A 15928-nucleotide genomic window follows, 5' to 3' on the forward strand; every position below is an offset into this window, starting at 1 on the left:
TCTCCCTGTCTCTCTGCCCCTCCCCTGCTCGTGCATGCACTCAGACGTTCTCTCTCTCTCTCTCTCACCTCTCTCTCTCAAAATAAAATAAATAAATAAAATTTTTATAAAAAAAAAAAAACAAACAGTTCTAAGCACCAAATATAATTGACACTTCAGAATGATGTATCACACCTCTCAAGAGGCGTCAGTCCAGCTGGAGCCCAGAGAAGTACCCTCCAGGGGTCCATGTAACTCAGCTTGAGAAGAGTGGTTATATGCAACCAGAAGTCTCCAAAGCATTTTAAGAAGTAGGATAATTTGAGTAAATTAAAAGACCACTTAGATTATGTGATTGGGAGTTGAGGAGGAGTGGGAAATACAAAGGATGTCAAGGTAGAGACCGTCAGGATGTGGTGACTGCTGCTAAATGGGAGTGAAGGAGAAGACGAATGAGTGGATAAGGACATGCGGATGTTGGCTTCGATGCCTTCCACTTGGGTAAGGAATGTAGGCAAGTGAAAACACACACAAAGTGGGGGCAGAAGAAGGAGACGCTTGGCGTTTGTCCCACAGATGTTCAGCTTCATTGCCTGTGGACCATCTGACAGGAGATGCTTAGGGAGACAATAGGTCTGCTGTTTAAGAGAGGTCAGCACAAAAGATCGTATTTGGGAGCCATTGGCCTTGCAAGTGGCCAGAGGAAATTGTGTCGAGAAAGGTCAGGAAGAAAAACCAATGCATTCGGGCCAACCAGAGTGGGTTGGGGATTTGGGAATGAATCAGATGTTCTTCTTTCTCCTGCAGAATTCAGGTTAGTGCAAAAGTCAGGATGGCCACCTCATGGCAGCCACCAGGTAGGGAATGGCAAGTGGCAGGGAGCAAATGAACTGGGAATACGCAGTTCACCTAAAGCAGAGGGTCAAGTCAGGAAATCACAGAAACTGAGGCTAGAAAAGGTAGAGGGAGGCCAGCCTGTGAACGAAGTTTGGAAGGCAAAGGGGAAATGTCATGAGCAAGGTAGCCACAGGTCCGGGGCTCTGTGGAGCACTGTCAAATTCAACTGTAGGAAGCCTTTCATGATAGGGTGATCGGCAGCAGGTGGAGACTGATGGCTGTATAAAGGGGAAGGGGAGAGGTAGTGAGGGCTGGTGCCAGGCAGGAGAGGCATTCAAAATAACCGATGACACCAATGACGTGGACACCAACCGTTTAGAACAGGTGCTCGCCAGGGCACCGCAGCGGCACAAAATCAGCCCACGCAAGCCGTTCCCGGAGAATTGGCAACGGAAAGAGGGAGGAGGAGGTTGCCGCGGAGGGGACACAACCTGCCTCTTATGAGTGATAAAATATGGAAAGGACATGCAGATGGCTGCCGTGATGGTTGTGATGTAATGTCAACAAACAAGGGAAGAATGGTTTCTTGATAGAACATAGCTCTGCTCTTCACGTGTGCTTTCGTGGGACAAAAGAGAAAGCTGAGGGGCTTCAGATACAGAGAGACCTTGTGAGCTGGGAGCATCCGGGTCACTGAGAAGCGCTGCTGGCTTCAATTTCCCTTTCATAAACTTGGCACACGCCTCGGTCTCCGCACGTCACTCTCCAGAACTGTGGGACCATTTGTCTTGCTTTTTTCCATAGCAGTAAAGCTAACCCCAAAATGTAAAAACGAAAGAAAATAAACAGTCCCTCTCCCACTAGCCCGAAACGCTGATGGAGAAAGTTGGTGGCAAAGGCATTTTCGGGGTCCTGCCCTGCTATTTAAGGTTCAGCAGATGCTAATTTACCTTGGACAGTAGACTTCCAGAGCCAGGAGGAGTGGGACCACCCGCACGCTGTGGGCCCTGCAGGCTTGCCATTCCCCGCCCCATACCCCCGCCCCCCCACCCCCCAACAACATCTGGGGAAGGCTAGAGCATGTGTCCTCACACCCGGTGGTGGAAACAGCGTGGCAGAGCTCTGGAACAGCACGTGGGGAGCCGTTGAAGCTGCAAGCAGAGGTCCCTGCCGTGCTTTTGCCACATTCACCTTCTGTATCCTCTCCTTCCCAGTCGTAGCAAGAAGTTAGCTCAGGAGCCATGGAAATCGCCATCAAATAGCAGCCTGGCCTCTGCTTGCAAACCTCTGGCCATAGGCACCTCAGTTCCTCCAAGGGAGAACCTGCCCTCTTTGAAAATCCTGGTGTATCGGACGCTCTCTTTTTGTTTCCTTGAACTCCACCTCTCCCTAGCTTCGGCCTCTTGGCCCCTTCGGAGGGACCCAGAAGCAGCGTAGCTTTTAGGCGGCGCCTTCTGGAATTGTTGCAGCTGTGGCATGATGTTGCCCAACAGTCCCCTTGGATGATCCTACAAACAAGGCAGCGGGGATAGGTGAAGACCCTGACAGTTGGAGACTCCGAAATTAAGCATCGATACTCTCTGTACGCGAGCTCTGAGCCTTTCCTACTCAACATTCTCTATCCTCTGGCTTACCAGTTGGTTCCTCCGGCAAGTTGATGGTGTAGGTGTGTGCCATGGGGGAAATTCTCCTCTAGGAGAAGCAGGTTGCCTGGGCAAGAGCCTTCCCCCTCCCTTAATATCCTCCTCTAATTTGATCTACACCTGTTGCTTTTTACATATATTTTTTCTGTCCGTTACAGAGGGAGCCTGGTTGTTTCATCAGTGACCAAGACTCTGTCTCTCTATTGGAGTCTTTTTCATTCATTTGCATGTATTCTAAGGGGCGATTTATATAAATCTGTACCTCACCCACAAGCTTTCTAGGAAATTTTGCCTTATTTTTCATGGTGTCTTATTTGGTACACAGACATCCATTCCTATCATTTCTCTGTTGCTGATTATACTCTCCATCAATAACTTTCTTCACACCGGTTACATTTTTCATGAAGGAAAAGAGTTGGAGTACCTGTACCTAGCTTTCGCTTGGGATGTTTCTGCATCTCTTTAAGTGTTTTCTTTTATGCTGACTATAATTGAATTATTTTTCTTAACCTGAGTGTCTTAACATATATATAATTTGTATTTTTGCTCTTAATTCTATCATCTTATTTTATGCTTTCTCCTTTGCTTCTACTGTCCCCTTTGTGCTTTTCCTAAGAACATATCCTTTGTTATCTTCTCCCAGTGAGTTGGAAGCATATACCCTCTTTCAAATTTACTTCTGGTCTCCTTTAAGGTTTTCCAAAAGTACACCTTTTGGTTTCTCTGGTCAAATTCAAGAAAATTTCATAATTTTTTACTCCCCTATTACATGAGGAATTTTTACACGCTTTCATCCATTTGCTTATGCCAGTGTGATTGTTTTTATTAACTTACTATATAAATGTCTGGGACACCTGGGTGGCTCAGTCAGTTAAGCGTCCAACTTTGGCTCAGGTCATGATCTTGCAGTTTACAAAGTTCAAGCCCCACGCCGGGCTCTGTGCTACAGCTCAGAGCCTGGAGCCTGCTTCAGATTCTGTCTCTCTCTCTCTCTGCCCCTCCCCTGTTTGCACTGTGTCTATCTCGCTCAAAAATAAACATTAAAAAAATTTTAATAAATTCCATGTAACTTCTAATTTAACATTTCTTATTTCTCAAGTAAGTTTGACTCTTTACTTATGAAACTATTTAGTATCTATATATATAAGTGTGTATCTGACAATGATGCTAACCATAGACCTTTTGTATTATTATTTCCTCATTCCTAAACATTTGCCTCTAATTCATTTTTTACTCTACCAATGAGTTTTCCAAGAAAGACACAGGGGTCGTAGACAACCAAGCAAACCTCTCTGATATCTTCCTACAGGCTGGATATAGAAATTTTGAATCTCTATATTCCTCCCCAAGAAAACCCAAAGGAATCCCTGCATTGTCTTTGAATATTCAGTGTTAGACTAGATGTTCTAAAATCTCTGAAAGACTTTTCAAATATTTTGCTTTGCAATTTTCCTTTCTTCCTGCAAGGATGATTTTAGAGAATTATTCTTTATCATTGCAATTAAAACATTTGGGCAGGATATATATGCATGCAGGTTTCTATTCACAGGAGGATTCATTTTATTCAAACAGTCTGTATTTTCTTTTACAACCTCAGGAAAGTTTTCTTCCACATGATGATTTTTCTCTGCTCCATTTTTCTAGTTTTAATTCCACAGAATGAGTCAGAAATGGGATTTTCCTTTCTTGGTATCCATTATATTCTCCTTATCATATTCTGCTTTGTGTATTCATATTACTTTCCTAGAAAGCCTGTTTAGTTTGACCTCTAGGTCATTGTGTTTTTTCTTTTGCCAACTTTTTTCTCCATTGCTTACGGTACCGGTTCTAACTCTTAACAGAGTCTTTGGTATCCCCACATTTCTTTTATTTTTTGCTTAGTTTTTGTTTTATCTTGGTGTTAACCTTAACTTCTTCCATATGTTTATCTCTGTCTCATACACTTCATAATTTCTTATGTATTTTATTTGGCACATAGAATACACACACACACACACACACACACACACACAGTATGTTTATATGGAATATATATGGAATTCCAGGGAATTCCAGTGGAAGAAGAAAGAAATTTATTTAAGCATAAGTAGCAAGTTTCTTTTTTATTGTTTGTAGTTTCAAGTTCTTATTTAAATTCCAGTTAGTGAACATACAGTATAATATTAGTTTCAGTTGTACAATTTGGTGATTCATCAGTTACATACATCACCCAGTGCTCATCCCAACAAGTGCCTCCTTCACCCGCATTAGCTATTGGCCCAGCTCCTACCCACCTCCCTCCATCAAACCTGTTTTTTCTCTATAGTTACGAGTCTGTCAGGGGCGACTGGGTGGCTGAGTCAGCTGAGCGTCCGACTTCAGCTCAGGTCATGATCTCGAGGTCTGTGAGTTCAAGCCCCGCTTTGGGCTCTGTGCTGACAGCTCAGAGCCTGGAGCCTGCTTCGGATTCTGTGTCTCCCTCTCTCTCTGCCCCTCCCCCACTCATGCTCTGTCTCTCTCTGTCAAAAATAAACATTTAAAAAAAAGAGTCTGTTTCTTGCTTTGCCCAGCTCTCTCTTTTCCCCGCTATGTTCATTTGTTTTGTTTCTTAAATTCCACACATGAGTGAAATCATATGGTATTTGTCTTTCTCTGACTGACTTATTTTGCTTAGTATGTTACACTCTAGCTCCATCCACATCATTGCAAATGGCAAGATTTCATTCTTTTTATGGCTGAGTAATATTCCATTGTATATATACACTACATATCATCCAGAACCTGGATACCTCCTACCGCATGTATTTCATCTTTGTATATGGCATGTGCTTCATCAAAGCTGCATCAAAGACTTCATTGAAAGAAGCATCTGACATATGAACAAAATAATGAAAACTAAACACACAAGTCTCAGAAAACTAAGACTCTAGTGCTTGATAAAGTCAGAAGCAATCTTCAAAAATACTTGATCCTATCTATTCTTCACAATTTTAATGTAATACAACTCCTGTTGAGGTCTATTAAGTGTTTTCATTGGGATAAATTATCTAAGTTTGTCCTCTGCTTGGCTTGTCAACAGACTAGTTTCCCTGAGCGTATCTTCCTGGAGGTATGTACTGAAGAGCGGCGATCAAACTTGCAGTTCTTGTTAATTTGCAGACCCAAGTTCACTCAGTGAGTAGGGACCTCAAGGCCAGACCATCACCGTGTTGGTGTGAGATAGGAAGGACGTCTCTTTTAAAGGCTGACCAAAGAACAGTAAATGGAACTCCAGACGGAGAACATTGCAGGCAAAATGCCTTTAAACGAGGGATCTTGAGGCAGCTTCTCAACAGTGGAGGCTCACTTGCCGGCCGCCTCACTGGTTGACATCTTATCTCAGACAGGTCTGTCGCTCAATGCCCCTTTTACATAAGACACTGAACGCCTCTGCCAGGTGCAGTGGATTCCGGTTGTACAAAGATTCTAGGCTTCTGACATCAAAGGGAACCCGCAATTGCAATGCTGGCATTTTAAAGAGAAAATGCTGCAACCAAAATGATTTTTCTCTCCCAGCGTTTGCTTTGGAATTCACCAAAGCCAGACCCGAGGAAAGTGATGACATCCTAAAAGCCTGTGATTAATTCATGCCGGTCCCCAAGACTTTGCCCTCAGTGCCACATGGTGAAGCAGTTACGACCACCTGGTTTTGCTCCAGAGCCAGACAGCTCTTCCAGGAATTCCAGTCATCATTTGCATCGAGATAGGCCTGGGTGCATGGAGTTTCTTATGGTGCCATTTTATGCAAATCTCTTTAATCCTTTCCCTCGTTGAGATTCCCTTGCATAAACAACTCTGCTTACCAAAAGATTATCTACACATGTGATTGATTGCTCTTCTTTCAATGAGTTGTTCAAGGTGGGGGTTCAGGTCCCTGTTTCATTATTTTCATACAAGTAGGAGGCTAAGGTGGCAGGAAATAGGAGCTCCCCAGAGGAGCAGTAACTGTGATAAATGAGACTTCGTGAGGCTATTTACATACAGGAAACAATAGAAGACAAGGAAGGAGGCAACTCCCCCATGTTTTAAGCTGTATTAAATCTACAGTGCTAATGTTTTGTTTTTTTTTTTTTGCCAACCAAACTTTTTAAAATATATTATTTATTATCCTTAGTTTAAAAAGAATCTATGTATATGAGAAAATGAGAAAAGGTTTATTATAACTGTTTAAATGTAATGTAATGAACATGGAATTGAATGTGAGGGGTTTTTGTTGTTGTTGTTTTTGTTGTTGGAAAACATAGAAACTTTGTACGGGAGGGCCCAAATCAGATTAAAGGATTTGCATTAAAGTCTGGAAAATAAAAATGTGTTTGGTCAATACCAAAGTGACTAAAAGCTATGGAAAGGCAGAAGAGGGTTATGTCAACTTTTCTCCAAAGGAAAGGGGTAGTATTTCTGAGATTGTGCATGTGTGGATGGCCCCATGTGGCCTCAGTTGTCTGTAAGGTGAGAAGTCAGGCTTGAGGAAATGAATGGTCTACTAATGACCTCAGTCACTGAGGCTCAGGCAGGATACTGAGAACCTGCTGGTCAAAGAGCTCAGCTCCAAAGAAGCCTTGACATATGGGACCTGCTGCTGGGTCTCACTACAACATGGCAAGATCATTTCTACCCCAAGCCCACAGAAGACGTCAAGTTTTCCCAGAGGCACTAGGCCTGTTCCACGCTGACTAGGGTGAAGCACCATTCTTTGAACTCTGGCCGCAGGAAAAATCCAGGGTTCTAGGATTTGGCCTCATCCAACTATGCTGATTCTGGGCCATTAGTAAGGAAAGGGGCACTGCTATGTATTCTAAGTACAATCACCAGGGAATAGACACATCAGTCAAACCATGACAAAGACATCGAGCCCGGGGCTCAGCTCTTTTTGACCTAGAAGTACTGATGACCTCATCAATAAAAGAGCCTTTGTCTGAGCAAGTCTATAGATCATCCTAGAACTACTTAGTCATGGGCCTTCATCACAGGTTAAGTTCTACATGTAAAATGACCAGTCTGGTTTAAGACACTGTCTGAATTAATATATCCCAGAACCAAATGGAGATCTTGCTACAACTTTGAGCTATCTTTTTAACCGTGTCTGTCTGCTCTGGTTTCCAGAATTTCTCCTGTTCTCATCCTGGGTTCCAGAAAAGAGCAGAGATGGCCCCTCTGCCTGGTGGGGAGCCCAATCTACCATCTGGATTGTGCCAGGGAAGGAACAGGACTGTTTTAAGTGTCTCTGACTTGTCCCAGTTTATGGGCAGAGAGGCAAGGTGGAGATTCTGGATCTCACCATGGAGTTGAGAAGTCTCTTTGAAGGACAGTTCTTTACTCACTGACTCCACAATCTCACATCCCTGCCATGACCTTCCCCACTCTAATCTGTCACCCTTCCTGTGAATACATGTTCCTCAAGCCCTAGCAAGACTTTCTGGCCACTGCATCCAGTCTTTGTGTTTGGGGCACACACAAACACAGAGATGACTTCTCTGGGGCATTTGAAGCCACCCCTCCAATGAACCTTCTTCACTAGAGCTTCTGGAAGCACAGCCTGCATTCTCCTCCATCCCTCTGCTCACTCCTTCCTTATATCTTCTGTGGGCTTCTCTTCCTCACCTGCCTAATAAATCTTAGCTTTTCTCTAGTCTGTCCTCAAAGCTTTTATTCCCTCCTCCACACTCTACCTGGATGGCCCCATACACTCTGATGACTCCTGAATCCCTACCTCCAGGCTAGACTCATGCCCCTTTCCTCTGGGTGCATATTCCCAGTTATTATGCTTCAAGTGCATGAATTTTATGCTGTGTAAATTACATCTCAGTAAAAATCTGAAAAGAGAAAAGAAATGTGAGCCCTTTGGTGTGATATCACACGTGCTGCACAGAAGCTCCTCCAACCTCTGGCCACAGTTTCAGCGCCAACTCTACTTGTCCCCTCCCAGCACGCTACATTTCAGATACAGCAAGCCATGACTGCATTTAAAATAGTTCCCATGGGGCGCCTGGGTGGCGCAGTCGGTTAAGCGTCCGACTTCAGCCAGGTCACGATCTCGCGGTCCGTGAGTTCGAGCCCCGCGTCAGGCTCCGGGCTGACGGCTCGGAGCCTGGAGCCTGTTTCCGATTCTGTGTCTCCCTCTCTCTCTGCCCCTCCCCCGTTCATGCTCTGTCTCTCTCTGTCCCCAAAATAAATAAAAAACGTTGAAAAAAAAAATTTTTTTAAAAATAAATAAATAAAAAATAAAATAAAATAGTTCCCTAAGTTCCATGTTTTCTCATGGCCTCTTTTGTTTGTACATGCTATGTCCTGTTTCTGGGATAGCTTTCCCTCCAACCTCTTGGTTTCCTGGAAAATGCCCATTCATTGACCAGCACCTCTCCCTACCACAAGTGGCATTTGAGTCCTCTGCATATAGTCCCCTTACAGTGTTTATCTCAGGGTATCCTCTAAGAATGCAAGTGTAAGGCTTTTCCTGAATGACAGGGTATAGGAAGGAAAAGAAAAAGAGAAGACTAGGGAAATACACAGATCTGGATTTCAACTCCAAATATGTCATGGTATTATCCTAAGCAAGGGAAGTAGTCTCTCTGAATGTCAGTTTCTTATTGACAAAAATAGGATTAACAATATACACCCAATAAATTGGTTGGAGAATTATGTGACATACGCATAAGGTAATTGGCCCACTCAGTCAGGGTTAGCCTTCCCTTTCTCTTCCCGTATCTTGACTGTTTTTGTATGTTTGGCCACAGCTAGATGTCTAATACAGAGTGGACAGTCTATAAATGTTTTGTAGAGTAAACAAATAAATACATTATTTTTCTGTACTGTCAGTTATGGACCCACCCTTCCAGCATAGTCGTCCATTCTAAATTTCTCTGACTCTTTACATTTCAGATTAGGGCTAAAGTATGGCCTGAAAAGGTGGTTGTTATCTCTGTTAATCCTGTTCTAAGTCTTGCTATTTCTGATGATGGTGGTGATAATGGTGATAAAGATCATGGTGGTAGGATGAACACTGTTTAGGACTTTAGAAGGAACCTCTACCCAAGAAAATCATCCAAATAAAATCATTCAAATAAGCAGTCCAATAACCGTTCAAAATAAAAGCATTCAGTAAAATGGCAAATTAGAAAACATTCAAAGAGCACTTCTTAAACACAAACAGCAGGTATTTAGAAAATACAACTATTAAGAACAGCCCAGTTAGGGTTGTAAAAACAGTTATAACAAAAATGTTACTAAAAAAAAAAAAAAATGTAAAGGAGCTATTTGAGGAAAACTTTAAATTTCTGAGGGCTATAAAAGACCTAAATACACCGAAGTTATACTATGACCTTGAATGTCATAAAAAATGTCAGCTTTCATGTCACATATTAACATTTCCTGGAACTCTGTGACTTGTTTTTAAAGTTCATCTGGAAATATTACTATTGTGTATAGGCAGGAAAATTCTACAGGAAGAAGAGTAGTAATGAGGTCAAGGTCTATTAGATATTAAAACATATTCTAAAGCTGTGGTAATTGAAAGTTTTGTTCTACAGTGGGAATAGACAAGTTGAAAATTATAAAGAGAGTTCAAAATTAAAAGCACATAGGATTATAACACATTCTAACGGCAGAATTTTGAATTACTGGACAAAAGTAGATATTAAGTAAGTGACAAGGGGACAAGAGCGAAAATCACGGGAGAATCATAGCTCAGCTCTTACCTCACCCCCTACATTCAAATAAATCCCAGGAGTCAAAGACTCAAATGTAAGGTTGTTTGTTTGTTTTTTTTTTTCAATGTAGATTTATTAGAAAAAAGCAGGTGAATTAGACATACAATCTTTGGTTAGAGAAGGTTTTTTAAAAGCAAGAAACAGACACTAGAGCCCATAAAGAAAAAGATTGATAAAAATATCACAAAGTCAAAAGGCAGGAAGAGGGGGGGACATTTTTTATATATAAAAATCCTTGGCAAATCAACAACAAACTGAACAAAAACACAATGGGAAAAAATGAGAAGAAACACCAATGGGCTGTTTCCATTAATAGAAATGCAAATTGCACATAAGTAATTGAAAAGAAGCTAAACATACCTCATCATTAAATGCTGGCAAATTAGGATGTTGCTGTTTCTCCATTGCTCACTTAACAAAATCTTGATAATCTACGATGAAGAGAATATACAGCAACCAGCTGATCTCGTTGCACGTCAATATGTCACTTGCTCATGTGCTCTGAGCTTACTGGTCTAGGGGCACCAATGTGATTTTGCACAAACACGGGCCTAAGTAAAATGATGTTGATGATGACTCTGGTGGCTGTGCGGACTAGAAACAGCCGGTCCGTCAACAGAAGACTCAGATCAATAGAAGACTTAGGGTTGCAGTATATTCCCACAAGGAAACACACGGTATCCATGAAGAAGAATAAATTAGATCTATATGCCCTCACATGGAATAATTACCAAGGTTGATTGTAAAATAAGGGATGTGAAATATTCTAGAGTGCTCCAAACCGCATTTTTTTTTAAATCTACTCATTTTTTAGATGTAGTTTGGGGGCACCTAGGTGGTTCAGTCAGTTAAGCATCCGACTCTTGATCTCAGCTCAGGTCCCGATCTCAGGGTTCGTGAGTTCAAGCCCCACATTGGGCTCCTCGTTGACAGCATGGGGCCTGCTTGGGATTCTGCCTAGCCCTCTCTCTTTCCCTCCCCTGCTCGCTCTCTCTCTCTCTTTCTCTCTCTCTCAAAATAAATAAACTTCAAAAAAAAAACTTATAAATAAATAAATAAATAAATGTAACTAGATGTGGTTTTATAGGTTTAAAATTTTTTTTTTATTTTTTTTGAAAGGCTGTATAAGAAAACTCTAAAAGAAGTTGCTTTGGGGTATGAGCCCTAGGACATGAGTGCTCTGAAGAGACCAAGGATTTATCTTCTTATTCTTTTTATATTTATTTGTATTTTCAATCATCCATGTATATATTTTCTCAATTAAAACTCTAATTTTAAAATAATATTATAGAAAGAATTCAGTATTTCTAAAGCTCTTTTCTTCTCAGATTAACAATTTGTATTATTTACAAATTTAGATTTATAAAGTATGCTTTTTAAATTAGAAGATAATATTCTGATCACTTTTGTAATCAATTCTTTTTTTTTTAGTTTTTTTTATAATTCTTTTTTTTTTTTTAATTTACATTAGTTAGCATATAGTGCAACAATGATTTCAGGAGTAGATTCCTGTAATATGTTCTTTAAATTGCATTCATATACATTACCTCGATTTTTAGTCACAAGCACCCTCTGATATGGATTTAATCTCCCATTTTCTTGCAGAAGGCAAATTTACCAACTCACTCATAACCAGAGTCCCTCTGAGCTGTTTCCCACACAAGGAGAGCCTCCTCGGGAGTCAGATCTGTCTCCAGAAGCCTCTGGGTCTGCTGCAGCCGCTCCCACACGAGGTAGGGGAGTCTGGAACGAGTACATCTCTCTCACTCTCTTGGGACCGGTGCAGCGTCCAATGTGAGGTCGGTGCCTTTGGGGCCGAGGAGGCCTCCACAGCTCACTTGCTCAGGGTAACTTTGCTTTGGTTTCACAGCAACCCAGAACCGCTCAGTTTGGAGTGTCAAGGCCGAAAACCTCACATGAGGCCTCACATTCTTGTCTCTGTCTGTCTCTGTCTATGGTATAGGCCTGCCTCCGAGCTGGTGCCAGTAAAATCATCCTCTGACCATATCGCTCCGCCCCTCCCCACTGCCACACTGCCTACCACGCCCCCTTTTTTCCTGTCTTTGCCACTGGAGCATCTTGGGTCTGGGGTGTCCTTTCTATACCGACACTCCGTGGCCTCGACCTCTTCACAGAACAGATCACCTCTCCTGCCTGTCCTGAAATATGACATCGCACTGAGAAACCCACTCCCCCCGTGATATTCTCAAGTGGCCAGAGATGCACCCCGACCTCAGAGACAGACAAGAGATTGGCTCTCTCTCTCTGTTGGCCACAGCCATTGTTCCTCCTTCTTCCTCTCACGCACTGCCTGCCCTCACCCCTGTCTTGTCCCTACCTCTTCCCTTCACACTTCATCATTGGTTGAGGACTACACCTGCATCATTGCCTTTCTCTCATTTCCTCACCCCCACCAACTGTCATCATCATCATCATCATCTTCACTTGCCTCAGTGTCCATGTGGGTTACACATCACCCCCAAGTCTAATGTCCCCCCAACACCATTCTCCTCCAGCTGCCCGCTCTTGTAGCCCCAATGGGGGGTTGTCCTTAACTGGCACTGCCCTAACTCAGACATTTTATTGCAACACTCAAAGAGAAAAGGACAAGTCTGAAAATCCAGCCCCAATGGGGGGTTGTCCTTAACTGGCACTGCCCTAACTCAGACATTTTATTCCAACACTCAAAGAGAAAAGGACAAGTCTGAAAATCCAGGTGAGAACTGGAAATTATAAGAAGTGGTGTGGCAGGTTTGAAAAGCACCACATATGAAAACCAAAGATTTTTTTTTTTTAAGGAAGAAGAGAAATAAGAAAAATTACTTCAAAAAGAGCAACCATAAGACTAGGGTAGGTAGAAGACGTGGAATAAGTTCTTCCCTGGGCTGACAGAAAGTGACTGAAGACTGAAGAACTCGCTCAACCCTTGTCCTTCCCTCTTCCAACCCAGAACTCACTTAAGGAATGGGTTAGCACTCTATCATTCCCTCTTTTGAACAGAATTCCATCTCTGGCCAAAAAAAATATCTTTAAGAGTGTAAGTAGAATAGTGTAAGAGTGTAAGTAGTTAAACACTGAGAGATTTTATATCAGAAGCCCTGTACAAGAAGAATTATTGAGAGGTGTTCTTCCATCACAAGATATAAATTTAGAGATCAAATTTAGTAATAAAATAAATTTAAATAGATGCTGTTTAAAATCACCTAGGGAAAGTGCAGAGAGCAAAGAGGCCTTGGACCAAAACGTGAAGATCCCAAGAGTTTGAGAATTTGTCGTGATTCCACCAGCTCCCATCTCCTTCTTGGTTTCTGCTGGGTCTCATAAGCCACCTCTTTTTTTTTTATGTTTATTTATTTTGAGGGAGAGAGAGAGAGAGAGTGCATGCACACGTGCATGTGTGCATGAGCAGGGAAGGGGCAGAGAGAGAGGGAGAGCAGGGAGAGGGGCAGAGCCTGACGCAGGACTTGAACTCCCAAACCATGAAATCATGACCCGGGGCCTAAATCAAGAGTGAGACGCTCAACCGACTGAGCCACCCTGGTGCCCCTCGTAAGTCACTTCTTTTGCAAATATACGCAATTGTCCTGGACCTCCAAATTTCTGCTTCACCTGACATTAAATGAGCCCACCTCTATGTTTGTCATTACAACTACTTCTGAAATGTTGAACTCTGCTGGTGAACTCACACAACCTTGAAGACTGAGGCCAATAAAACTCTTGGTCTCCAACTTTGCTTTCATAGCAACCCTCCGCCCTGCCGCCCTCCTTTTGGTCTTTGGAATGTTTTCTTATTCAAAATGAAACTCGTCCTAACCTTCACAACTTCACTTAGTCCTGCAGAACCCCCCCCCCCCCCCCCCCCCCCCCCCCGCCTTCCTCACTACTCCCCAGACCAACTAGTTCACAGAGAAAACAAAGAAAACAAAGGGCGTGGTGGAGGCTGGGATCTGCAACCCAAACTCCCCTTTCAGGGCTGAGCGACTCACTGCTCCAGCTTTCAGGAGTGTTGGCAGCTGATGGCTCTCAAACAAGTCCCTCTCTAGGAATTTCCTCATCCCCAAACAGGCCTGTACCTGGGAATGGCCTGAATCCAGTAAGCGGTTGACACAAGGATGGAAAAGTTCAGCCTCCTTGCCGCAAGGCAGGACAACCCTGAAGGGCCATTTTGGCACCTGAGCTCCCCGTGTCTGAGTCCCTGCGTGTAGCTGCACCAGGCCAATGTCTCCCTCTTCCCCCACTTTGCTCCCCCCCAAGGTGTGGTTCCTGAAAGCACCCACATGCCTCCATCTCAGAGTCTGTTTCCAGGAAAACTGAAGGACATGGGGCAAGAACTCGCTCAACTCCTGTCCTCCCCTCTTCCAACCCAGAACTCACTTAAGGAATGGGTTAGCACTCTACCATTCCCTCTTTTGAACACAAATGCTCCTACTTGTTTTCTTGATACACGGCAGAGCAGAGCTTCCTGCCCCATTCCCCCACCCACCAGGTAGCTGCCGAAGAGCTTTATTCGTACATTTCCCTTCACTTTCCTGTATTCTTGGCATCTCTCTAGTGGGATGTTCTCGGTTGCATATGAATGTGTTCAAGCCACTTTCATCTTAAAAGGGGGGAAAAAAGTCCTCAATCTTCTCTCTACCACCCTTACTGGTATCTGTTCTTCCTCCCTTCACCATCCAGCCTCTGAAAGAACAGTCCAGTTTCTCACCTCCCTCCCTCCTTAACTCGTTGTAGTCACCCTTCCCACGTCAAAATACCTCCAAAACAGTTCTCATGAAGGCCACCAATGGCATCTTGGTGGCTAATTCCAAAGGACACTTTGAAATAAATCACCGCTGGACACCACTCTCCTGTCTCACATGCAGAAGATTCCCGGCCTCACCCACCCTTCCCTCTCTGCCCAAACACGCCAGGATTCCACCCTTCCTCCCTTTCCCATCTTTACAACTCAGCGTTCCCCGGGATCCCACCCTGGAGGATGAGGTCTCCATGTTTTGAGCATATAACCCTTTTTGACTGGATCTCCTGCCTTCCCCAAATTCCCCCTAACCCCTACTCATCTTGCAACACTCAACAATGTTGTAACTTAATGAAAATCCTTTACACGAAGGATGAGAGACCAGAAAAAAGGGGGTGTATGCCATTGTAACATGTTTCTGAACATCTTATTTGCTTTAATATGTGTTGAATCTCTATGAAATAATACCACTGTCTATTGTAGAAATATAGAAACCGTGAAGTGAAGCGCTAAAATAACCTTCACGTCTAGGGAATAGTGGCAAAGTTGAATTTTAAATAAGGCTTTTAAAATCCAATACTATTTTGGGCCAGTCTCTGAACACAGTTAGCCTTAACAACCTTGTTTATAATTTGAAAGTAATAAAAAATATATACTGATGTACAATCAGCATAACAAATTTATGTGTGAAAATCAGTTATCTATAATGGGTAAATAAACCTAAAACCACTTGTGTCTTTCAGGTACCTTCCACATATGTCTTGTTGGTACTCAACACCCCCCTGTCAGAAGCATCCCCCACTCCAGCTAAAGTGGGTAAAACCTGTACCTGCGTGCTCCCACCCTTGGAATTTTAGTTGGTCTCCACCACTGGAAGGTCTCCTACAACATTTGGAAGGCAGAAGAGAAGGGGAAGCCATCTAATGCTCCAACAGCAGCTGAGGGCAGGCATGTGCCTTTGGCAGATGGGGGTCATGGGGGCTTCCCCTCTCCCATGGGGCATCATCAAC

Source organism: Neofelis nebulosa, chromosome 13, assembly GCF_028018385.1.
Source record: "Neofelis nebulosa isolate mNeoNeb1 chromosome 13, mNeoNeb1.pri, whole genome shotgun sequence".
In the NCBI taxonomy this organism is placed as follows: Eukaryota; Metazoa; Chordata; class Mammalia; order Carnivora; family Felidae; genus Neofelis; species Neofelis nebulosa.